General features: G+C 40.5%; 1 protein-coding gene across 13 annotated transcripts in view; it reads left to right on the top strand.

Moving 5' to 3' along the window:
* Positions 1-25,532, top strand: part of SUCLG2 (succinate-CoA ligase GDP-forming subunit beta) — a 326,281-nt gene that overhangs the window by 63,896 nt on the left and 236,853 nt on the right. Inside the window, exon 1 of one of the 13 annotated variants that reach the window (XM_049642694.1) lies at positions 10,935-14,200. The exons of the other annotated variants lie outside the window; for them this stretch is intronic. The gene's annotated coding sequence lies outside the window, so the exon portion shown is untranslated. Of the gene's footprint in view, positions 1-10,934; positions 14,201-25,532 lie in introns of those variants that run through there. 13 annotated transcript variants of the gene reach the window in all.

Below are 25,532 nucleotides of genomic sequence, written 5' to 3'. Positions count from 1 at the left end.
TCAACTAGAGTTAATTTTCATTGCTTTCCGCTGAGAACTCTGACTCATCCAGACAACAAAAAGTGCTTAGCATAGGTCCTGAGACATAGTAAATGCTCAATAAATATTTTTACTTAGAAAATTTTCACTTGCTCATGTTTACTTCCAAATGATCCTTAAAGAAACACCTTGATTGACTTTAAAGGCTTTCCTTAACTGTCTTTATGAGTGGATCCCCTTCAACAAGTTGTGTCTTTTAATATTTTATATGGTACATATTTTCCAAAGAGATCCCCCATTTTATAAAATGTTCCTTTCTATTCTTCCTGAATCTGCAGATATGCATGGGCTTCTCTGGTCATCTCCTTAGAATTTCTCTCTCTCCTTAGAATTCTCTCTAGAATTTTCGCTTCTTTTTCCTAATTGTCCTCTGGTGTTCACTGATAGAAATGGCAGGGGACCTATAGAGTCAGGACAAGATCAAGGCAGGTTGTAGGCAGGCAGGCTTTAGGGAAGTGCACATGTAACTTCCTCTCAGTTTCCTTAGAAACTAATGAGAACAGCACTTTGAAAGTAAATGTCTTAACTTGAATTTCAGTGGTATACTAAAGCAAGGATTAATTATTCTTCTCACATTTTAACCAATAAAAATTGTAGTGGTGACATTAACCTTTGGCCTCTTGCTATGTGCCTGGCATCATGCTGAGCATTCAGTAAGCATTCATGTAATCTTCATTTAAACCAGAGGGAGACGTTTTCCTTTAGGGACTGGTTCTGAATATCACCAGATCTCCACATGCCCGTGATTGTGTATCCACGGTAACTGACATAATTTCACTTTCTGTTTTCTCAGTGTGTCATTAATGCAGTTTATTTATCAACTTGTGTTTTAGAGCTACCTCATTGTGAGTAAACAAAGAAGTTATGTTGCCACATGGTCTAATTTTCCAGGACTTTCCTGTGAACTGTTGCTCCCTGGGGTCTTTTAAGTCACCAGAGGGTAGCTTATGGGGTTGTAAATGTAGAACAACTTTGCCTGGGCTAGGTGGGCATAGGGAGTAGCTCTGTATTAACTGTCCAGATAGAGTGGCCTTTTTAATGAACTCTTAAATGTAAACAGACAGGTCTCTTCTGATTATGAAAGTAACATGCTTTATTATTTCGATTTAAAAAAACACAGAAAAGTACAACGAAGTGGAAACCTCCTCAAATCTCATTATCCAGAGGGAATTCCCTTCCTTAACATGAACATATTTCCCTCCATTTTTCTTATGCATTCATTCATCCAGTCAGTCAGCAACATTAATTCCTGTGCACATATGTACATAAACATAATTGAGAGGCAATCTTTGTTTGTAAATTTGGGGAAAATATAATGCATATAGGCTTGTAATTCTGCTTTACAAATTTTGCATCATAAATTAAGCATTACCCAAATATTAATTTTTTTTCAAAAACACTGTTTTAATGGTTGTATGGTAATTCCAGTTTGACTATGTTATTTCTTTTTTTAAACGTTTTTAATGTTTGTTTATTTTTTGAGAGAGACAGTGACAGAGTGTGAGTGGGGGAGGGGCAGGAAGAGAGAGAGGGAGACATAGAATCTGAAGCAGGCTCCAGGCTCCCAGCTGTCAGCACAGAGCCCGATGCGGGGCTTGAACCCACAAACTGTGAGATCATGACCTGAGCTGAAGTCAGACGCCCAACTGACTGAGCCACCCAGGCACTCCTTGGCTATGTTATTTCTTATCATGACTCATTTAGATTTTTTTTCTTGTTTTGGCATATTAGGTAATGCTAGTCTTACAATACATAAACTACCAAATTCCCAGTAGCTTAATATAATAAAGAAGTATTTCGGTTGTTTTAAGTTTATTTATTTAGTTTTGAGAGAGAGAGAGAGAACGAGTGGGGAGGGGCAGAGAGGGAATCCCAGACGGCCTCTGCACCATCAGTGTGGAGCCCGACGTGGGGGTCGATCTCATGAACCGCACTGCGAGATCATGACCTGAGCTGAAGCCAGGAGTTGGACGCTTAGCCGCCTGAGCCACCAGGAGCTCCTAAAGAGGTATTTCTTAGTCACTTAGAAGCCCGGTGTGGTGTTCTTACTCTGCCTCCAAGTGCCGACTCACAGATCGAGCTTCCTGTCGTTCCACTCTGCCCCCTTCAACACATGGCTCCCAAACGTGACCTGGCAGTTGTGTTCATCCCAACCACTTAACAGGTGAAGAGAGCACGGAGGATTACCTGTGGACATTTTGCATGGGGCCACATCGCTTCAGCTCACACTCTAATGGCTGAAGCTCCTCAGCTGATCACAGTGAACAAGAGAGACTGGGAGGTTGTCTCAAGGCACACTCAGGAAGAGGAGCAAGTGGGTGTGGTGATAATGTAGTATTCTCTGTAGCATTTAGAATTTGGAGGAAATGGGTCTCTCTGCGTCCTGGCTTAGGCTGAACGTGGACTGTACAGTGAGAACAGACCTCTCCCTCCGGCTGTGTTTTGATTACTTCAGCCACAACTGACTTGACTAGAACATTGAGGATGATAATGTGTACTTCATGGAACGATTCTGATAAAAACACGCAAATGCCTTCTACAAGTGAGGCACTCACCCAATTCCCTTCCTTCTTCTTTTCCTTCTTTTTTGACCCAATCTGAGTGCATGTTCCGAAGTGTAATAAAAGGAATATAATAATAGTTATTAAAAACATCAACAGCAGATGAAAAAAAGGCTCAGTGCTTTTGAAATAACACCCGAATGTTAAACTATATTTAGTGTGCAGCTCGTCAGATGATTTGATAATGAGTATATTACTCATATACTGTTGGTTGATATTTTCTAGGGAGATGGTGGTATATGAAATCAAAAGTTGAATAATTTTGAAAGAAAATGAAAACCGTTCTTTTTTACACTGTAACAGAATAAATATTACCTAAGGAATTATGCTTTTAAGATGCTACTCTATTCCCCAAGGTGGTTGTTACAGGAGTTGGCAGTGTTTAACAGATGTTCACAAGTCGTACTAAGGCTCCACTTGAGTTTTCTAGGTTACTTACAAAAACGTCAGGAAATGAATTGAGAAAGTTAAAAAAAAAACATTGCTTGATTTACCTTAGGAGGAAAACCAGATGAGTAAACAAGCTACCTCAATTATGTATTTTTTTTTTGTTTTTACTTTCATTCAACCTGGAACACGCTAAGGGATGTGTGAGTCTGTTGTTCTCTCAAATTAAATGTGGGCCAAGTATTAGAATATTTTTTGTCTTCAAGGCTTTTATTTGAGCAAAGATACTAGTCACTTCAGTATGGGGAGAAAGAAGCAGATGGGGTGTGGATAACAGGGGAGAAATCACAGTGCTGGAAGTATTTGATATGCAAAACTCCAACTGTTCCCAGTCTTCAGGTGCTAGATGGAGCACTGAAGAACAGCTTCACATAAATGTATATTTTCTTTATAAATAAACTACACGTGAGCATCGTAAACATGAGAACATCTAGATCCCTTCATGACTTTCCTCTTGCTTGGAATTCCTTACTGCTCTAACGTCCTCAGTGGATTCAGGTTAAGCTCACATGGCCGCTTGTGCATGACGTACTCATGATCTGTCTCTCCCCCACTGTCTCCCTCTGTGTGCTTATTTTCTGTTGTGTGGTCACATCGCTTTCTTTCTTGCCTTTGTTCATGTTCCTTCCTCCCCAGAGTACCTTCTAACCCAGTGGAGATCACTGTGGAGTTGGTCTTAAATTCATATCCTGAGCCTGCCCCATGCTAGCTGTGTGACCCTAGGTGAGTGACCTAACTTGTAGAATTCTCAGTTTCCCCATCTGTAAAATGGGTTTAGTAATAATACTTGCTTCCTGGGTTTAGCAATAATACTTGCTTCCTAGGATAGCTATGAAAGTGAAATGAAGACGTGTGTATAAGGTATAGCAGAGTCTCAGTAGCGGGTAGCTGGGATCATTGTCATTGTTATTATCTCCCATTCATCTTGGTCCAGCTTAACTGTCACCTCTCATGGATACCTTCTGGGAGGTGTGTGGTGGTGTTTAAGTTGGTGGACTCTGGAGTCCACAGCCTTGGTTTCAGGCCTTGCTGTACCCCCTTACTAGCTGCATTTTAACTCCTGTAGGAGTTAAATGCCACTTCCTCATCTGTAAAATATGGGGCATCAGTACTATGGGATTGGTTGGGGAAATGTCCTAGGTCTTATTACAGTGTCTGGCTCAGAAGAAACATGGGTAGATGTTGTCATAATATATATTTATATATTTGAATTGAGATATAATTGACATGACATACTAGTTTCACGTAATGATTCAATATGTGTATATATTGGGAATGATCACTACATTCAATCTAGTTAGCATCTATCACCAATCTAGTTAGCATCTATCACCACATATAATTAGAAGCTTTTTTTGTTTTCTTGTGAAGAGAACTTTGAAGATCTCCTTTCTTACCAACTTCCAAATATACAGTACAGTATTTTTGACTATAGTCACTGTGCTGTGCATTATGTTCACGTGGCTTATTTAGTTATTATTTATGTATTTATATTTTATTTTAGAGAGAGAGAGAGAGTGCATGCAGGGGAGAGGGGCAGAGGGAGGAGAGAAAGAATGTTAAGCAGGCTTCATACTCAACACCGAGCCTGTCACGGGGCTCTGTCTCACGACTGTGAGATCATGACCTGAGCTGGAATTAGGAGTCAGATGCTTAACTGACTGAGTCACCCAGGTGCCCCTTATTTATTTTATAACTGGCAGTTTGTACCTTTTGACCCCCTTTACCTATTTCACCCACCCTGCACCCCTTGCCTCTGGAAACCACCAATCTGTTCTCTGTTTCTGTAAGTTTTTTTTTTTTCTGTAAGTTTGTTGTTTTTTTAGATCCCACACATAAGTGAGATCATACAGAATTTGTCTTTCTCTGTTTTGACTTATTTCATGTAGCCTAATCCCTTCAAAGCCCATCCATTTTGTTGCAAATGGCAGGACTTCCTTCCGTTTTATGGCTAAATAGTATTCCAGAGAGAGAGAGAGAGAGAGAGAGAGAATGTGTATGGTTATACATCTTTATTCATCCATTGACAGACACTCAGGTTGTTTTCATGTCTTGGCTATTGTAAATAATGCTGCAATAAATGTCAGGGTGCAGATACCTTTTCAAGTTAGTGTTTTCGTTTCCTTCGTACAATTATACACAAGTGGGATTCCTGGATCCTAGGATAGTTCTATTTTTAATTCTTTGAGGAGCCTCTATACTGTTTTCCATCGTCGCTACACCAATTTATGTTCTCACCAACAGGGCATTTGTTGGCATATTGCCGTGGTTTTTGCTGTTACAGTAAGTGTTGTGCTCCACGTGTGTGCACACGGTGGGGGCAGCAGCTGCAATTTAACCCGAGGGGTCTGTATCCCAGAAGAAGCACACTCTTCATGAGATAGTTGTGATCTGACCTCCCACACAATGCTTTGTATGTGAGAAATAGATTATATGTGTTCCCATAAACCAAGACAGGAGGTTTCAAGAATTATCTTCCTAAAATTTTCATACATGTCTCTAAGCATAGATGACTATCTCTATTAACTTTGCCTGGGACCGACGTGGATACATCTGTTATTCCAGAACTGTTATTAATAGCAATTCCATTCACTCTCAAAACTGTCTCCCATTTAAACAATGAAGTATGTGCTCACCTTACTCGAAGAGTAACTTTAAGGATGACTTTTTGATTACAACTGTCTTCAATATGAAGCCTGTTCAGTAGGACAGAATATGACAGCTTTGAGTATTACCCCATTAGTTCACTCAGCTTTTAAGTGAAAGACAAACAGGCAATGAATAGGCCTTCCTGACACTATTAGGGATGAATGCAGGGGCAGGGGTATAAAACACTTGGGTCGGACAAAGCTTGTGCCTCTGTTCCAGGGCTAAGGCTGTTTCCCATTCATTTTTGCATGCCTGGTACCTGAAATGTAGTATGCATTCCATAAATGGTTATGGATTGGAAAAATCAATGAGAATAGATAGCCTAAAGAACCTTCCATCTAGGTTAACGCTTGCCAAGAGGGACTTTTCTGATGCACACACCCAGCAGGTTTTCTTTACTGCCATTGGGCCATGTCCTTAAGCTCGGTAGGAAGAAGGCAAAACTTAGGGACTAGCAGCCCCATGGGCTGTGGCAGGAAGGTGGAAGCCATCAACAGAGAAATCAGCTAGGTAATTACTGACGGGAAAGAGAAGCATGCTGCCCGAAAGAAGTGTACGTGGCCACCTTCCGTGATAGGATTCTATGGACAACCCCTCAAAGAGATACTACTTTGAGTATACCCCAGATTGTTTTTTTTTTCCTTTGTAGCTTGGTAAACTTTTGGGTACCCAGTCAGAATTCAACAGACTACGGAGTTTAGATACTCACCAGCCAAACTCTTGAGAGTGATGTGTAAGCCAGAATGCCGTTGGGCCCTTTTACAAAATGCAGTGTTTTCCTTCTGACTGGGATATTCATAGCTACCACCCTAATTGATGTCTTAGAAGGCAGATTTATGTTGTTTTACCTGTACCTGGGATTTTTTTTCCCCTTCCCAAGCAGAAGAGCACACTTCAGCAGAAGCTGAGGCTTTCAGAATACTCACGCTCTCAGCAAATATTTATTGGACGCATGTGTTAAGTGGTTGGACATATAGTGGCTAACATTGTCTTGAGAACTTGATGTATGTTTAATAAATGCGGTTAAGTGCTTTGCTTGTTTTGTCTCAAAATCCTCATAAGATTTTACGGAGGTAAGCCATCATCTCGTTTGTAGAAGAATCCTAAGAGGTCCAGGCAGGCTGGACTCTGAGGCTGCACTTTTAATAGGTATAATAATATGCTGTACAAATTCCAGAAAAAAATAGAGCTCTTCTGAGTGACAGAAAAGCAAAGACAAAGGCTTTTACTTCGGCATCCAAAGCCAAGGGACCAAGGCCTCTAGTGTCCATAGCCCTGCCGAGGAAGCTGCTTGCCTGGGACTCTGATGCACGTCTACACACCCTCTTGCTTCCCACAGTTTAGTCCAAAACACTCTCGACTGGACAGGCACCCACCAAAGCCCTCCCTTCCTGCTTGAGGCCTGTCTGACATCCTGTCTCTTGGATCTCTTGATGTTGTTAATCGAAACTCTCAAGAGTCCTGGTGTCTCCCCTTCCCCTGCAGTGAATACTGCAAGCAGCACCCATTAGCTGAACAAGGATTTCAGCCTGTTGTGTTTCACATCACAAAGATATTCTCAATATAGAAACATCCGCTGTCATGATTCATTGCCTTTGAACTTCACAGTGGGTTAGAGTTTAAAGGGGTCTTTGGTGAACGTTGAAGTCCCTGAAGAAGGTGGATTGCTAAGATTTTCCACTTGGCCAATAGTATGGAACTCCAACTAATGATAGGGAATGATACTTTCATTGTTTCATTTTTAACGTCTGTGGCTGAAAGGCTTGTGCGTCCATAATAGGCCAAGCAACTTTTTATTTGTTTAGCTTCCTTTGATTTAACCAGAGTAGTTTTGGTGATGGTTGTGGCCCAGGTGTGTGTGTGTGTGTGTGTGTGTGTGTGTGTGTGTGTGTGTGGAGGGTACTGTTATAGAACTTTGATATTGAGTACTGTTCATTTGGAAAGAGTGATACAATTAAAAGTCTTGTGTGGTTCTCTCTGGTTTTTATAAACTTCAGTTCAGCTAACTTTTTTTTCCCTCTTAAATCCCTTATGAACTTTTAATTTAAAACTGTATCAGTGATTGATAAACATCATCTGTAGCTCTACTATCTTATTGATTTTCACTTTCTGTTTTCAATAATAAAAATCTTTTACGCCTAAGACCAGGAGGGTATCAGATTAACAGACTTCCTGGACCATTGGGCAACATTCAATTGATATTCAGTAACTTACTGAGAAAATAGTTTGTATAAGTGAAGTTAGTGGGGATACAGAGAATAAACAAACAAATTAGCAAACAATTTACAGATTGTGAGGAGTTCTGTGACAGAAACAAACAAGTGGTCAAGTCATGAAGGACTGAGGATGGTCAGGGAAGTCTTTGAGGAGATGATTTTAAGTCCATAAGTAAGGATGGAAGCAACCAGTCGTGAGAAGAATGGGGAGTAAGGTGTTCCATGCAGAAGTGACGGATAAGGCCGAGATCCTGAGTCGAACAGCTTTGTTAGTTTGAACACAGACCAGTGAGATTGATGTTTAGAGAAGGGCAGTGGGTGAGATCTGAGAGGTAGGTTTTTGTTAAGTGTCGGTAAGTAATTTGGATTTTATTCTAAGTGAAATGGGGAGCTGTGGAGAGAATTTTATAGAATCCTTATCAGTTGGGCATCTCAACAATGCTAGATACCAAGCCACCACAAGACTCACCGAGCCATTTGTTCTGCTCACAGGTCTTCATATTGGTTTAGCAGTGATTCCCACTCCAGGTGTTTCTCAGCTCCCTTGGAACAGCAGGCTAACAACCAGATCTCCACAGGGGAGTGGCCAATGTCACGAGAGCAAGCCTGACCACAAACATGTTTCAAGCCTCTGCTTGCATCACATCTGCTAACATCCCACTAGTTGAGCCCAAAGTCAAAGGACCAGGGCCTGTAGTAGAAGGAGCCCTAAAGGGCCCACGGTAATGGGTGTGGATCCAGGGAAGGGGAAAGAGTGGGGGTCATGATTCATTCATGCACAACAATGACTTGATGTTACCTATTGTATAAAATGTTCACCATAGACTGGAGTGACCAACTGTCCTGGATTGCCTGGTAACGAGGGGGTTCCTATGATAGGGGACTTCCATTGATAAAACCGAGAAAATCCGAGGCAGACTGTCCTGAGCTGTTTCCTATTCTGGATTGTCCTGTGAGGAATGGATTAACAGGGCTGTAGGAAGAGGTAGACTGTTCTGCTGGTCATTCAAGTGAGAGAAGATGGCAGTTTGGAGGATGAGGGTGACAGAGGAGGTAGAGAGAAGAGGATGTCTTTGAGATATATTTTGGAGGTAGAGCTCATGGGACTTGTTGTATGGGATGTGGTAGACAAAGGAGTTGAGGATGTGTGAGACCAGCTGAATATGCTGTTGGCTGGAGCATGATGATCTGAATATCCCATAGAGGAGAATAACAAATCTTAATAATCATTGCAAGAATATTACAATAAACCGGTACTTGCAAATACATTCTGTATTGTCATCACACAAGATGTTATTTCTCTTTCAAACCGCGCCAAAGAAATCAGTGGAATAAATGTGGAGTTTGCTGTGCAGTGACCCAATCCTATAATAATGTCAACAGGTTGTATCAGAGAAATTATAAAAAAACCCCAAAACCAACCAACCAACAAACAAAAAAAGCAAATCTTCCTAATAGCCAGCATCAGCCACCTCAGCTCACCATAGCACTTTGTTTATACAGTGAAAACCGTTGAGGGGCACCTGGGTGGCTCATTCAGTTAAGCATCCTGATTTTGGCTCAGGTCATGATCTCACAGTTCATGTGTTCGAGCCTTATATCAGGCTCTGTGCTTTCTCACCTCTCTTCTGCCTCTCCCCCACTCGTTCTTTCTCTTGCTCTTTGAAAATAAAACTCGGGGCGCCTGCGTGGCTCAGTCGGTTAAGCATCCGACTTTGGCTCAGGTCATGATCTTGCAGTTTGTGAGCTCGAGCTCCGTGTTGGGCTCTGTGCTGACAGCTCAGAGCCTGGAGCCTGCCTGCTTCAGATTCTGTGTCTCCCTCTCTCTCTCCTCCTCCCTTGCTCATGCTCTGTCTCTCTCTGTCTCAAAAATAAATAAAAATATTATTAAAAAAAGAAAATAAAAACAAAAAACAGTTGATATTGGAAAATGGCTCCTGTTGTTTTTGTTTTGATTTGCCGAGGGCTGTACCCATCATGATTTACACTTACATTTATATCATGTTTCCTAAATGGTATCTTGGGTGACTGTACATGGGAAGAATATTTGAATAAGATTCAGAAAGTCTGAATTCGAGTAGTGGCTTTCGTATTCAGTCATCCCCTCCCCTCCTTTTTAAGGGGGAGAGCAATATGTATGCTTATGATTGTATATTGCCGACTCCTTTTCCTCACCTGTTTAGTTTAATATCTTGAATGACAAGGAGGACCTGTTCCCCCGGACCATTTGGGGAATACTGGGTGAAATTAACATTGAATTAACTCTAGTTTACATGTGGACAATGCCACAATACTTTTGTGACTCTGAATAACTTGTTTGGCATATTCGGGTTCAGTTTCTTCCTCTGTGGACAGAGAATAACTGGGAAGTTGTGAGGATAATATGAGAGAACGTATATGATGGTACTCTGTGAGGTCCTGTCAGTAAGGTCCTTTTCCTCCTCCCCTGGGACAGTGAGTTTCCAGATGTGGACTCAGGTCATCCACCATGCCTTACACTCTTGTATGTGGTAGTGATAAACACATGTGTGTGGAAGGCATGGCAGATAAAGTGTCCATTTTCTAATAATTATTCTTGATTCTGTCACTTAACTCTGTAGACTGTTGGCTTTCTTGTGAAGCCATACCTCCTGGGTTTTTCTTCTAATTTGTTGGCATGAGATCGAGGGCAGGTTACTTAACCCCTCCTGACTTAGTCTCCCCATCTAAAAAGGCACTAATACTATTTCGAGCATTAGAGATTTGCTGTGCGTCTCTTTATTATGTTAATTGTAATAACTTGTTGTCTTAACACAGCCGAATCAGTGCATGAAAATTAAAACCACTCAATGAATTTAAGCCTTCTTAATTATTATTGCTGTTATTATTTATAGTAGGTTTTCTGCTAAATTTACCTGATTTTTAGTCTTGAACAGTGAGCTAAAAATACCTAGTTATTTAGAAAATTGAAATGCTTATGTTGTGATAATCTTCTAACGGGTACTTTGATGTAGATTTTCATTATTTATTTTTTGGCAGTTTGTGATTTTTCTAATAGCAGTTAGTGTACTCCATTTGATGAGTTTAATGCCTTTTATAAAATGGTTTTGATCATCTAAAATGCAGCCCTTTTGAACCTCAGTCCACTGACATCTTTTTCCATTTTTCCTTGTCCTGTATTTGCCAGAGTTTGTTTTAACTTTTACTGCATTCTGGCCAGCTTACTTTTGTGCTTTCTTTTAAGTTTTTGAGTTAATCTTTATTTATCCTAGCTTCTTTATATGTTCTGTTTGTGCTCTTGACTTACTAAATCTCTGAGATCATCCTTTCTCTGGGGTGGGAGGAGAGGCTTCTGGACAGATAGCCTGGTAGATCTAAAACATTCCAAAGGGTGTATTTCACTTTCAGTTCATTCTAACAACTGATTAGAGATCAATAAATGCACAGCACTTGTGTATATTATGTGCTTTTCCTGGAAAACAGGTCTGTGTTCAGTGGGCTAAATAGTAGGAGAGGCATTTTTCAGTTGGCATGCCTGTATTATACCTATAAATAACTATAAATGATTCTAGACATTAAAAATTTTTTTTAATGTTTACTTTTATTTTTGAGAGACAGAGCACGAGTGGGGAACGGGCAGAGAGAGAGGGAGACACGGAATCTGAAGCAGGCCCCAGGCTCTGAGCTGTCAGCACAGAGCCCGATGCTGGGCTCGAACCACAAACTGAAAGATCATGACCTGAGCGGAAGTTGGACGCCTAACCAACTGAGCCACCCCAGCCGCCCCAAGACGTTTTTTTTTTTTTTCTTTCTTTTTCTTTTTTTAAGACAGTTCTCTCTCTCGTTTGATGTCTAAACTCTTAGGCAATTTGATATCTTTTTCCTTCTGGAAGGATGTGAAACTTTGCAGTTTAGAGACATAATTTTATGAGTATCTAATACTCTGAACAAAAAAAATGAAATCAAAAGCAAAATTCCATCTACTTTGGAAGTTTCTCAAAAGCCAAGGTGGCTCTGAGATCAGCAGTGGAAATTGTCATTGTCCTCACTTGCCAGAATATATAGGGAGGCATGTGGGAAAGAACACAATACAAATATTTTTAAATTATGCTTTCTATAGACTTTTATGTATGATCTCATTTGTTCTTTACATAATATGAGGTGTTGGCAGAATAGGAATTACTTCTCTTTCTCTAGTGAGGAAACAGGCTCAGAGAACTCAAGGGACAGGATCAAGGACCAACAAGCCCACCCCCAACATTTGTAGGACTCAGGCAAGAGTACAAATAGAGGCTTGTCTCCCATTTGTTCCAAATACAGTGTTATAAACCAAGCTAACATTCGATCAAATGGACTAAAATATGTCCACAATAGAATAAAATATCTTACTTTGGCAAACACACCTTCCTAATGACTTGGAAGGCCTGATCTAAAATTCCCATTACTGGACTTCATGGAGTTCCCTGTGAGAATGTGCAGCATATGGATTACCTGCCTGGCCTGTGCTTCTTCCTGTCACCCCAGGACCATCCAGTATTGTGAGATGCCTCATGTACATTCATGTGTAGATCCATCCACATCTCCTGTAGATAGCCACCCCTTGGCCAGACCTTCAGCCTGGGAGTATCCATAGGGGGTGCCATGTTCTTCCCCTGGAAGACCAGATCCTGAGATGAGGCCCACCTTGGGAGACCATTTGGGCAGAAACTTCAACAGAATAGGCTCTGGGTATGTTCTGTTGGCTTCATGACTCCTCACCCCTTCTTAAGTCTGATTCTGAGGCCAGTAGAGGGGTATCCAAGAAACAGGTTGAATTCAAATGGATTGTTTGGCCATTTCGAGTCAGTGTGGTGAAAAACAAAGTTTCTTCCTGATGTATTTGTTAGGTGCAGCTACTTGGTGCTGCAGAGATAGCTATGAATAAGACATCTCTCTGGAAGACCTTTAAATTCTGGTGGGAGGAGATAGAAAATAAGTGTGTAAATAATTAGAAAATATGTCCCGAGGGTATCAGTGCTGTGAAGAAAATAAAAGAGGGTAACAGGCTAGAGATTGAAGGGTAGGAGCAAGGTTGATGGTCAAGGAAGGCTTTTCTGTGGAAGTGATGCTTGTGATATGAGTGCTGAACGGCTACAAAGAAGACCTTAGGGAGGGGTGCCACAAGCAGCTGGGTAACATAGGTGATGGCCATGAGCTTGGTGGCTTTTTCGAAGGACAGAGAGATGACCATGGAGGCTTGAGTAAAGCTGGTTGGGAGTGGAAGGAGATGAGGTTGGAGAAAAAGAAGCATCTAGGAGGCCAGTGGGACGTTGTTGGCCCTGTAAGGGGTTTGAATTTGTTCCCATAGGATCCTTTAGAAGCAGGGGAGTGATAGTAAAACTTCCTGATGCAGTTCACTACCTCACAGTTAACTCGAAGTGGCCTGTCAACATTTTAATTATTTTGCCAATCTTAAATGGATCCCCCTGCCGTACAAATCCTCCTCCTCTAACAATAGTTGAATGTCACAGATATATTTTGTGGACATTTCGAAGACTTAAGCATTGGTGCTCCTACAAGTATTGTGAAAAAAGTGGCCATACATTTAGCTATCAAATTTCATGTCTTTTGCTAAAAATATAGAACCAGGAGAGCTCTGAGCATAAATACAGGCATGCTCGTGGTGTTGGTTATTTCATAACTGTTCTTAGGTGCCAAATGTCTTCATCTTCATGCGATTTATAGTAATGTAAGTAATGTGTTGGGGACTAACAAATCAAAATCTCATTTCAGATGTGTGACATTAGTGTTGTGTTGACTTATTGTTTCATGTGTTAGATTTCTGATAAAATTTCTAAAACACCTTCTTGAAAGGAGTAACAGGTAGAAACCATTGTGATGATCAGATACTCATCTGTGTGTACTTTGTCATTGATAAGAGATGACTAATAGGTTCTTAATTGGGAGGTACAGCATGTCACAGTGCCCCGGTTTAGGCATACCCAGCAATTTAAAGTCTTTTGATAGCAAAGCATTGAGAAATAGCTTGATGTTTGTTAAGAGAAAACAAACAGACCAATTTTAGTTTTTATTTATCATAATGGTGTTATTTTACTCTTGAAGTTGTTTCCTCAGCCATAACCAGATGTGTAACATAGAAGCAGCTGCATGAAATTTTCATTTTTATGTATAATATTGGAAATCTCAGACAAGCTTTCTTCTGTGTTCTAGAAAATGAAATGATCTTTTCCTAGTCTGAGCAGCTGTGTAAAACAGAATAACATCTTCTCCTGTCTCCAAGTGACCATCTGTTTTTATGGGATTTGACAGGTAATTTATTAATTTTAAGAGGTTTGTTTTAGTGAAATGTTGGCAAATATGCTTGTAGCAGACTTTTCGGTAAATACTATAAAGCTCTAGAACTTTTTAGGGCCTTCCTAAATAAAAGTCTGGTGGAATCTGTAAGAATCCTTTTTTCTTACATGTTTTGAATAGTTCGCTAAAGATATTTGCCAAAGAACTATAGAACAGGGACTCCTGGCATCAGTGGTATGTTTGACTGTCATTCATTTTGGTTATGGCCAGATTTAGAAATATTAACTGTTCAGTTAAGAAAGGGTTTATTGATATGTTTCTTTCATTGCCATCTCATGTTGTTTCTTTTGTCTTTCTTGTACAAAAATTAAACCTAAAAAAATAAGTGGTTAGTTGCTTTTCAAGCTCTGTCATCCTCCATTGCAGCTGTCATTGTACTTTGCTAGGGTCCTCCTGGCATCTCCTCGCATCTTGCAAGAGATGTCAGCTTTTTTTCATGTTCATCTGTCACTTTTAAGGTGTCACCGAATTACCCAGGCTGAATGCAAAACGATAAGAAACGCCACAGTTATTATGCTGACTGCAGACAGTGTGGGAATTCTTTATGATAGACCCTTACTCATGTCTTAATATTTTATTTATTCCAATGTGCTTAGCAAGCCAGCCTGGCCTTGTTTTTCTCCAGGTAGATCGGATGGCTGGAAACAGTCCTCCCTATTTTCATTTGGGAAGCTTAAATATTTTTAAGATGAGTGATAATACTAGGTGAATAGAGTCGAGCATCATTAGTCTCCCTCTGCCTCTCAGTCATCAGCTGATGCTAGAAGACTTAATCATTTTTAGCTCAGTTCCCCAGTCGGCAAAATGAGGTTTATGACATTTTCTTCACTACTTCACTGGAATGGCACTAGAAAAATGAATGCATGTGGTGACTCTTTATTGGATGGCATTTGCTGAGTGTGGCTTTTCAGAGTTTGACTTGATTAATTTAAAAATGGTATTAATTACTGTGTATAATGTGGCTCTCTGATAGTGATGATGAGGATGATGATGGTGGTGCTGGTGAATGAGCAGTAATAATGGTAGTAAATGGGAGGCAGCTTAGAGTAGTGATTAAGCCAGTAGACTTTGTACCCAGACTGTGTTGCTTCAAACCCCTCTCCTGTCATTTACTAGTTGTGTGTGGCCTTGAGCAAGTTACTTAAACCTGAGTATTGTAATGTCAGATTTGGGATCTGAACCTGTGCCTGTCCTCACCTGTGTTTCTAATCATCATACTGTGTTGCCATCATAACTTAAACACAAAAAGCTTAAAAGTATTTTGAAAAATACTCCACTGGGGTCCTAGAGGTCAGACCGATTGGGGAAGGTAGATTAACTGACTGCCTGGGGACTGAGATTGGCATATTGGAATCTGACAAAGCTTGCTTGTTTCTGATCTCTCAAAATCAATAGATTTCATTATTATTAAGAGCTCCCTTTTTTTAAATAAGGGAATTCATTTGCAAAAAGAATTTGGTCCCATGCACTTAGGCTTTCAGAGTTTCACTAGCACTATTCTCTGAACTCTGAAGTTTCTGTACTGTGAATTGCGTGATGAGAGCTTTGGCCATAGTAAGAAGGAAAGAGCCTCTCCTGATGGTCAGTAGCTCCAGCCTGTTAGGAAGCCTTGAGCATTACAAGTTGTACTGTCTATCCTTGTGTGTGTGTGTGTGTGTGTGTGTGTGTGTGTGTGTGTGTGTGAGAGAGAGAGAGAGAGAGGGAGAGAGAGAGAGAGAGAGGGAGGGAGGGAGGGAAGAGAAAGCCTGGTTTTTTAAAAAGTGGAAATAATGGTTTCTTTTGGAATTAAATTGCAATTTATTTCACTGCATGAGTGGTTCTGATAAAGTGGAGGTGGTGACCTTTTGTTCATTTAGGATATAGGTTGGTTGATGTTGGCATTATTTTGCAAATGTTGAGGATAATCTATCTTGGAAATAATTGAAATAAACCAGTACTCATATTGGACAGGGGAGCAAGAGTGGCAGCAGGGAGAAAGCATTTCAGCATGGCAGTGATTTGTGCATTCCTGATGTAGTCAGCTATTATATTCTAGCAGCTTATTGGCATCCAGTGGCAGCTGGAGACAGATGATGGAGTAGCCCTGTTCTGAAGAATGTCCTTTGCCTGCTCTCTAAGTATCACAGTACTCAACTTGCACTGATTTTCACAGTGTGATCATTTTTCATTATACATTCCCTTGCCCTGTAGGAGAGCAAAGAGAAGCAGAGGGAAGCAGTGAGTGTCCTCCTGTTCCTTCCATGGTCAAGACCATGTTAATTGAGAACTGATTCAAGAGAGAGCTGGATCTAAAGCCGCCTTGACAGGTTAATTCAGAGGATTGAGTTGATAGGATACATTGAAAGGCCCTGAGGCAGGAATGTGTGTAGAGTAATCAGTACGGAGGTAAGGAAGTCAGTATGGGAGGAATGGGCTAAAGGAAAGAAAGCACAGTAGGAAATGAGGTCACTTTGAGGTGCTGGGAATGCAAGTCATATAGGACCTTGTAAACAGTTGGAGGGATGCTGACTTTCAATTTGCATGAAAGAGGAACCACTTTGCAATGGTTTTATTTATTCTGAAATTTTCTAACAAGTTTATTGAGTCATATAAAATTCACCCATTTCAAGTGTATAGTTCAGTGTCTTTTAGTAATAAAATTTATCCAGTTATGCAACCTTCACTGCAGGCTGATTTTGGAATGTTTTCATCCTCCAATAAAATCCCTAATGTCAGGGCACCTGGATGGTCCAATCACTTAAGAGTTCAACTCTTGTTATCGGCTCAGGTCAGTATGGATTCTCCCTCTTCCCCTCTCTCTGCCCCTACACTGCTTGCCCTCTCTCTGTCTCAAAATAAATGAACATTAAAAAAAAAAATCCTCTCGTCTAATTACTGTTAACCCTGTTCCTATTCCTGGCCATAGACACCCATTAATTTCCTTTTGTCCGTATAGATTTGCTTTTTATGTAAATTGAGTCATTCAACATATGTAGTCTCATTTCTTCTTTCACATAGTATAATGTTTTCAAGGTTCATTCATGTTGTTGAATATATTAGTGGTTTGTTCTTTGTGTTAATGAATAGTGTTCCATCATATAGATATATATCACATTTTGTCTATCTACTTACCAGCTAGTGGGCAATATAGGTCGTTTGGAATTTTTACTTGTTGTGATTAATGCTGCTAGGAACGTGTATGTGCAAATCTTTGTGTGGAATATATCTTTAATTCTCTTGGGTAGTATGGTAGGCAGAATTTTGGCCCCATGACCTTCCCTTCTAGTAGCGCACTGGGATTTTGTGACATTACGTGGTAAAAGGGACTTTGCAGGTATAATTAAGGTTACGAATCAATTGACCCTAAGATTAGGGGAGTATTCTGGATTAACTTGATAGACCCCGTGTGATCACATGGTCCCTTATAAGCAGAAGTGGAGGACAGAAGAGGAGTTCAGAGAGACATAGCAGAAGTCAGAGAGATTTGAAGCATGAGAAGGACTTGATATACTGTTTTGACTTGAAGATAAAGAACCGTTTGTTAAGGAAATGGAAACCTCAGTCCATCAGGTGTAAGGAACTGAATTCTGCCAGTAACCAGTGAGCTTGGAAGATGACCCTCCTGAGCCCCAAATATGTATTACAGAATTGACTAATTCATTGATTTTAGCCCAGGGAGCTCCTGAGCAGAGAATCCAGTCAAATGGTGCCAGACCTCAGCCCTACACTGAGTTTGCCATAATCTGTTACAACAGCAAATGAAAACTGATCGAGTAGATCCCTAGGGTAGAGTTACTGGGTAATATGATAAGTTTCTGCTTGAAGAAACTTTGCAGTTGTTTTGAGCAGAGGAGTGACATGATATTTTGAAAGGATCCCTTACCTGTGCTGGAACAAGCCTGTTGAGGAGCCAAGGGCAGAAGTAGGGAGAATAGTCAGGAGGCAAGACAAGCAATGATGGCAGCTTTGACCAAAGTCGCTGTGCCCGAGTTGGAATTGGGACAGAGATATGGGTGACAGAGGCATTTGGAGTCGATTTAGCCTTCTGGGGGTGGTGGCATGGTGGGAGGTGCCATGGAGAGGGATAATGGTAGCACCTGTGAACAGTTGTTGATTGAACATCCCGGGACCACTGGTCAGTCTCAGACGGAGTCTGAATTCTCAGAGGAAGAGGGAGGCGTGCAATGGACTCAGAGGTAAAAGAAGGGCGCTGTAAGATATTTTCCCTTTCATCATTGCTTATAAATAAACACCCCCATTCATCACCCTGAGACCATCGAGTTACTGGTGAAGGTGATGGAAGTTTGACAGAGGAAAATGAACATCAAAATCATTGGATATGAAGAACTGTCTCATAGGAGAAGAATAAGTATCATGTACTAAAAGGTGGTTTTGAGGGTGTGGAATGCCATTCCACAAAATGTATGTGTGCTGTCTCGATACGTCATGCACATTGCAAAATATCTCTAGTACTTACTATCAAGTGTTAGGTGCAAAAATTTCAAAGCACATACTTAGCTTGATTGACCTGAGAGATAAGCAGACTTGCTAAGTTGGTTTCCTAATTAAACACTTAGTGTTTAATTCTCCAAGTATTTTGTGGCGAATTCATGACTTGCTCATTCACTGTTTGGACGATGTAAATGCATGTGTGACAGACAACCATACTGGTACGAGTGATCTTTACCTGACTGAACCCATATCTTAAACACCTTTGGGTCTTTGCATACACATCATTCTTCTTTTCCTTTGGTACTTAGTGCTCAAGTCACTTCTTAGGCTATACTACAAGAAACTTTTCTGACCTTCAAATTAGGTGTCCCTTTGAGATGCTGCCACTCCTGGCACTTTGCTCATTTTATACTGTTTTGTCTTTGTCTGCTTCTCATCCATCTCTCTAAATTGATTTTTGAGTTCCAAAAGTTCAGGGCTCAGTATTCACCATTGCATCCCTGGTGCAAAGAACCTGACACAGGAAGTCCTTGGTAAATATTGGTTGCATTAAAGCAAAGAATCACTTTATTGCGTGCCTGTCTCTTTTAAGAAAATATTGAACATTTAATCTCAGGGAAAAAAGAAATGTCCTGGTAAAGTAAGTTTGTGATTGACAGACTTTGCAATCCTTCTGACAAACAGATGTGGCAGAAGAGAGTACATTATGTTGACTACAGACGTGTGTGCCATATCTGGTTGTTGAGATCCTTTTCAGCCTAAAGGAAACAGCCATGTAGTAAACACTTTTGGTCTCGTGCCTTATTAAGTTGGCTCCATCTTTGGAGTCTGCTTTTGAGAAAAGACTGCCATGAGAAGTCTTAAGAACCAGCATTGGTTGCATGCCTTAGTAACTTCCCCGGATCACTGCACAGAGATATGTGTGTGAGAAATGTGTTTATCAGAACAGTGACTGGACAGCCAAGTATTTAAAGGATAAAGTTCTCTTCAGAGGAAGTTAGCACGGTTTACTGTACAGGGTATCATGGAGGCAGAAAAAAAACCCTTGATTTCAGGAACATACACTCAACCAAATGCATGGGTTCTCATTTTCAGAGGGTCTTGCCCAGGCTCCCCGTTCGGACACTCACAGGTTCCTGCAAACAATTCAATTTTATTTGACATTTATTGGGTTACACTTGACATTTCCAAGTGCAGTAGATATATTTTTTTTCTTTCTGGCAACTCAGTTGTGAAATTATGATTGACACTCTATAATGTTCAACTGGATTGTGTTCAAAACTGACCAATGGTAGGTTTTAGAAGATGAACCAGTTCCAAATTTTGTGACCCATGGATAACATTCTCCCCCGTGGAAGTCGTGATAATATCAGTAGTTAATCAAGGAAACGTGTCCACTGGTGGTCTCAGGATTCATTTCAGACTCAGAGCTTTGGCCACCCTATGTATGTATGTCTCTTAGAGTGCTCTGAGTAGGCCCTCAGCAAATACTGGGTCAAAGAATAAATAAAGCCACTTTGAGAGTGCATCTCTCATTATGTTTTAATTCATTCATTCATTCATTCAATTTGTTCCTCCACAGCAACAACAAAAGATCAGTTAGAATTATCCCACCCAGAGATTTCCACTCTTGTCTGTCTGATTGATGGTCTTGCAGGTGTGTATATATACACACACAGCCACAAAATGTGGTTTGTGCTGGGCTTACCCATTTTACTTAAGGTATCATGATCTTTCCTTCTCAGGGATTAGAGAGCTCTATACTGTAAGTATGTACAAAATCACGATTAGCTACAATTTGTCTTATTTAAGCAGTCCCGTTTTCTTAAACATTAAAGATGATTGCCTTTAGGAGTGATTAGTCCTTTAGGAGTGGAATTGCTGGTTGCTGAGTATTTCACTTTTGATAGTCTTTTGAGACTTACTGCCTGTGCGAGATTGGATCGCTCTACACTCTTAAAGTGATGATTGAATCACTCTTAGTCAAAGTGAGTGAACGTGTGGTGTACCTGTTCACCTACATCTTCTCTGAAGATGCGTATTGTCATTCTTGTTGAGTTTTTGCTAGCTTGTCTGTCGTCTTTTGGACACTAGCACTAATTCTCATGGAGAATATATAGCAGGCAGTATGTTGTGGGCTTTATATCGTATTATTTGAGACCTAGCTGGCTGCTGCATGTTGTAGCTCTTTGTACGTATGAGTGTAGATTATAGACTCCTTGAAGCTATGGATAGCCTGCTTGGTATTGTAGCCCGCACACAAAATAATGTGTGAAAGGTGTACACAGATCTCCAGTCGCTCTCCTTTAGTGAGAGGAATTTCACAACTTGGTCTCCATGAGAATGCCCTCAACCCTCATCTATGGGCAGTTCTCCAAGTCTCGTTTTCAGAAATCAGGAGCTGTCACTCCTCTGCGTGATTCTGCCTGCTTCCTCATGCTATTCTGCTAGACTTTTTACCCACATTCTTTTTATATAGTGGCGTCCACTCTGTCTTCTTGTCATCTCTTGTCTTTATCCTGTGTAGTTTATGCTGTTCTAGAGGACTGATTCTTCCTCATTTTTTTCATCTGTAGGGTCCATATGTAATTTATTTGCACTGGTCATTTATTGAATCTTATTTGAGCAAATAGTGTGTCTGTATAACGTTGTTGAAAACAAAGTAAGACATGGATTTAGGAGTGGTAATCACAATTTTTTGTTCCATTCCTTCTAATTCTGGTGCCTTTGTGACTTGGGAAAGTCACATTACTGCTCGAAGCTCTTTACTCATATGTAAGATTAGTAAAATAATATGTCTACTTCACATGGTGTGGTGAAGACCGAGTGAAATTTCATGAATATAAGAACTCTGAAAAGGGCTATAACGTAATGGAAAAGTTAAAGTCTCTGTTGCCTTCTAGAGGAGCCAAACCCAGGAGAGCAGACAACCAGGAGGCTGAAAATACAGAGGGTGGGTAAAAAAAAAAAAAAAAAAAAAATACAGAGGGTGGGGGGGCTGTGTTTCAGGCAGCAGTTAATGAAGAAGCTTTGCAGGCAGTAAGGGGCTAAAAGTGAGTGGGAAAAACATGGCCTTGTGGTTAGGGAAAGGGCTGGATTCGTATCACCCTGTGCAGGGATGTTTTATGTTATCTCCCTCTTGGGAAATGGTTGGTTTTTCTCTGTGGTGGATGGTTTGGGAGCCCTAATTTGAAGGCGAAGTACATGGCTGGGCTGAGAGCAGGCGGCAGTAGAAGCAAAGCTCACATTATATTGAGGGTCTTTCCCATGTCAGACGTCATATTAGACACCTTCTCGAACATCGCTTCCTTTGAGTTCATGGAGTCTGATGAGAACACATTTTGGACTTAAGCCCACTGGGGCACTTTATTGGTTTCCTAGGGCTGTGGTAACACATTTTCACAAAATGGGTGGCTTAAAACAAATTGACTGTCTCATAATTCTGGAAGCCAGAAGTCTGAAGTCAGGATGTTGACTGGGTTGGTTCCTTCTGGAGGCTCTGAGAGAAATGCTCTTCTTTCCCTGGTTTTCTCCTGGCGCGCAGTGGCTGCTAGGAAGCCACAGTTTTCCTTAGATACATCACTCCAGTCTGTCTCTTCACATCACTGTCACCTGAGTTTCTCTGTGCCTCAGATCTCTCTCTGCCTTTCTCTTGTAAGGACACGTGTCATTGGATTAGGGCTCACTTGCATAACCCAGGACAGTCTCATTTGGAGAATCCTCTATTTTGCGCAAAGACTCCTTTTCCAAATAACCCGACGTTCACTACTTCTGGGGTGATGTATCTTTTGGGGAGTCACCATTCAACCCACTATAGACAGTGACTGCAAATAAAAGTAAATTGCCTGTTCATGGACAGATTTGACATGTAAGTCTTGCCCTTTGGATTATAAAAATAGTGCTCTTCTCTTGTACCCTGGGGGGAGGCCTTCTGCCACATCCTAGTGAAAGTAGCCACAATACTTCCCACTTACCAGATACTGCATGTTTTTGCATGCCTTCCTTCATTTAGCCCTTAACAAAGCCCTGTGAGGTAGGGTTTTCTACAGATTTCTACAGCACCCACTTTACAGATGAGGAAATAGAGATCTTGGCCCTACACCAAATACCAAGTAATTGAAAACAAAGCAAAACCTGTACATCTGAAACTAATGTAATAGTTATGTGTCAATTATATGCAAATAAATAAATTAAAAAAGAAAAGACAAAAGTTATGTTTGACTACAGAGCCTGCAGTCTTAACCCAGTCCATGCTACAGAACAGGAACACAGTGATCCTGCTAGAAAAGCCTGGCATTTAGTTGAGGTTTAGCTTTAAGGTATTTGCCTGTGATATGAATGAATGATCATGGACCGGGCGGAGCGGGGGGGTCTTTAGAGGTAGTGGGGGCGGGGGAGTTGTTCTCTCTGGGCTGCCATTCTGTCTCAGTAAGCTGAAACAAGCACACCCACAAAGATAGTGAGGAATCGTTACTTTGTATGCCTTATTCTATGAAGTTTGATTTTTTTTTAAACTCTTGGAATACACTTGACCCCTGAACGACATGTGTTTGAACTGAGCAGGTCAACCTTATGCATGGGTTTTGGTTTTTTTTAATTTTTTTTATAAATATGGTACAGTCCTGTAAATGTATTTTCTCTCTTTTACAATTTTCTCAAGAATATTTTCTTTCTCTAGCTTCCTTTATTGTAAGAATATAGTACCTAATATATATAACATACAAAATATGTGTGTGTTATCCAGAAGGCTTCCAGTCAACGGTAGACTTTTAGTAATTACGTTTCAGGGGGAGTCAAAGTTCTATGTGGATTTTTGGCTGCGTAGAGGTTTGGCAACCCTAATCCCAATGTTGTTCAAAGGTCAATTGTATAGTCATAAAGCATTAGTGGAATTAAATAAGGATTAAATAGAGTAAGGTTGGACAAAATTATAAAACCTCTAGTATATTGAGATTTGCCAGAGCATATTCTAGTTTGATGGTTTTCCCTCCCTCCCTTTCCTCCTTCCTTCCTTCCTCCCTCCTTCCCTTCTTTCCTTCTTTCCTTCTTTCCTTCCTTCCTTCCTTCCTTCCTTCCTTCATCTCTCTCTTTCTTTCTTTCACCATTATGCTTTCTCTTTTACTGCCTGTTTTTTTAAAGTCTTGTGTTGTCTTGACTTTTAAAGTCTTGTCTTGGCTGACACCTGTGACTTAAATATTTGTAATATACCTACTTTCCTTAGAATAATATGCACAGTTTTACTTGCTACTCAGTGTCTTGTGTTCTACAAAATTATTTTTTAAGTACTAACATGATTTTTAGAGTATGGCATTGAAATCTGCTGGACAATGGGCATGGACTCCATTTCCCATGCCATGTACAAATTTTATTTTTCTAACAACATCCTGATTTGTTTGAAAGCCTTAAGTGCTGTATCAGTGGAATAGCACTGTGCTCCCAGAACAGTCTTTCCTATCAGGTGGGAGTGAAGCCAGGCCAGAGAACCCCTGTTGGAGGTTTCTTGATTTGTGGTTTAGCTGCAGTAAGCTTTTTTAAAAGCTGTTTGGATTTCCCCCCTTGATTTTGTATTACATGCATTGTAAACGATAAGGTTTCTTTTTTTTTTTTTTTTTTTTTATGGTAAGGAATAAAACCTGTAGTTCTGAAGGGCAGCATATTAGACTATGATTACTATATTAGTCTCATCCACTTTCAAGTTTCATTGCAGAAAAACAAAGTTCTTTGAGCACTTTGCATTAATTAAATTAAGTGTAGAGAACTTATTCCCACTTAAATTAATGCCACTTGACATTCTAAATTCTTCTACTCTTAATCTCGTAATTGCTTCATTTTGCCATGATTTATAAAGTGTGAACTTGGACCCTTTATCCTGCTGAAAACTCAGCTGTAAAAAAATTCATTCATGAGGAAGTAAAACTTTTATTTTCAGCTTTATTTTAATATAAATCCTGGTATTAGATATAACATACTAAAATTAATAATTATTCTTTTTTTTTTGAGAAAAATTTTGAGATTTCATGATACAAATTTTAGCTTTTGGGATGAACTGCAGGGTAGCCAGGGGCTCTCGGGCCCTCTTGTAGGCTGTATCCTTCCCTGTGGCTCCCCCACGTTGTGGGCATGGGTGGTAGGCACCCTTTGTCCCTTCTGAGGCCTAAGCTCAACCATGCCAGACCCGAGGGTCAGGCTCCTCTCGTCAGTTTTTGTCAAATTTTGACCTGTGAAAAAAGGGAGACAGAAGACCTGAAAAGCCTGCAGGTAAATTCATTTTCTGCCCTTCTTCCCATCTTCTCCTTGTCTCCTGCCTCATGGATTATTCCTAGACACCTAGAGGTTCCTGCGGCCTCTCTGGGGACATCCCATCTTCCATGACCAACACACCAGCTGCACTCTCTGCTGAAGCCCAGGCCACCTTGGCAATGACATACTACTTTGTATTTCTTTCCTCCCTCCTTTCCTCCCTACTTTCCTCCCTCCTTTCCTCCCTCCATTCCTTCCTTCCTTCCTTCCTTCCTTCCTTCCTTCCTTCCTTCCCTCCCTCCCTCCCCTCCCTCCCTCCCTCCCTCCTTCCTTCCTCTCTACCCCGTCCCTCTCTTTTTGGCTTACCTGAGATTCCACCCTAAAATACATAATATACTTGGCATATACTTTTTAAAAAGTATGCTCTTTTTGGATAAGCCAGTCTGAGGCATTTTGAAAACATACATTTTTTTCATTATTTTGTGTAAATATTTATTAGGTAACAAGACAAATTCAGCAGACATATGCCTTTATTCTTGTTGAGGTGCCACAATTTCTTTACCTCTTGGATATAAAAATAGCCTTTTAAATTATGTGTGTGTGTGTGTGTGTGTGT

This window comes from Panthera uncia, chromosome A2, assembly GCF_023721935.1.
Source record: "Panthera uncia isolate 11264 chromosome A2, Puncia_PCG_1.0, whole genome shotgun sequence".
In the NCBI taxonomy this organism is placed as follows: Eukaryota; Metazoa; Chordata; class Mammalia; order Carnivora; family Felidae; genus Panthera; species Panthera uncia.
This window is presented reverse-complemented; position numbering and strand designations above follow the sequence as displayed.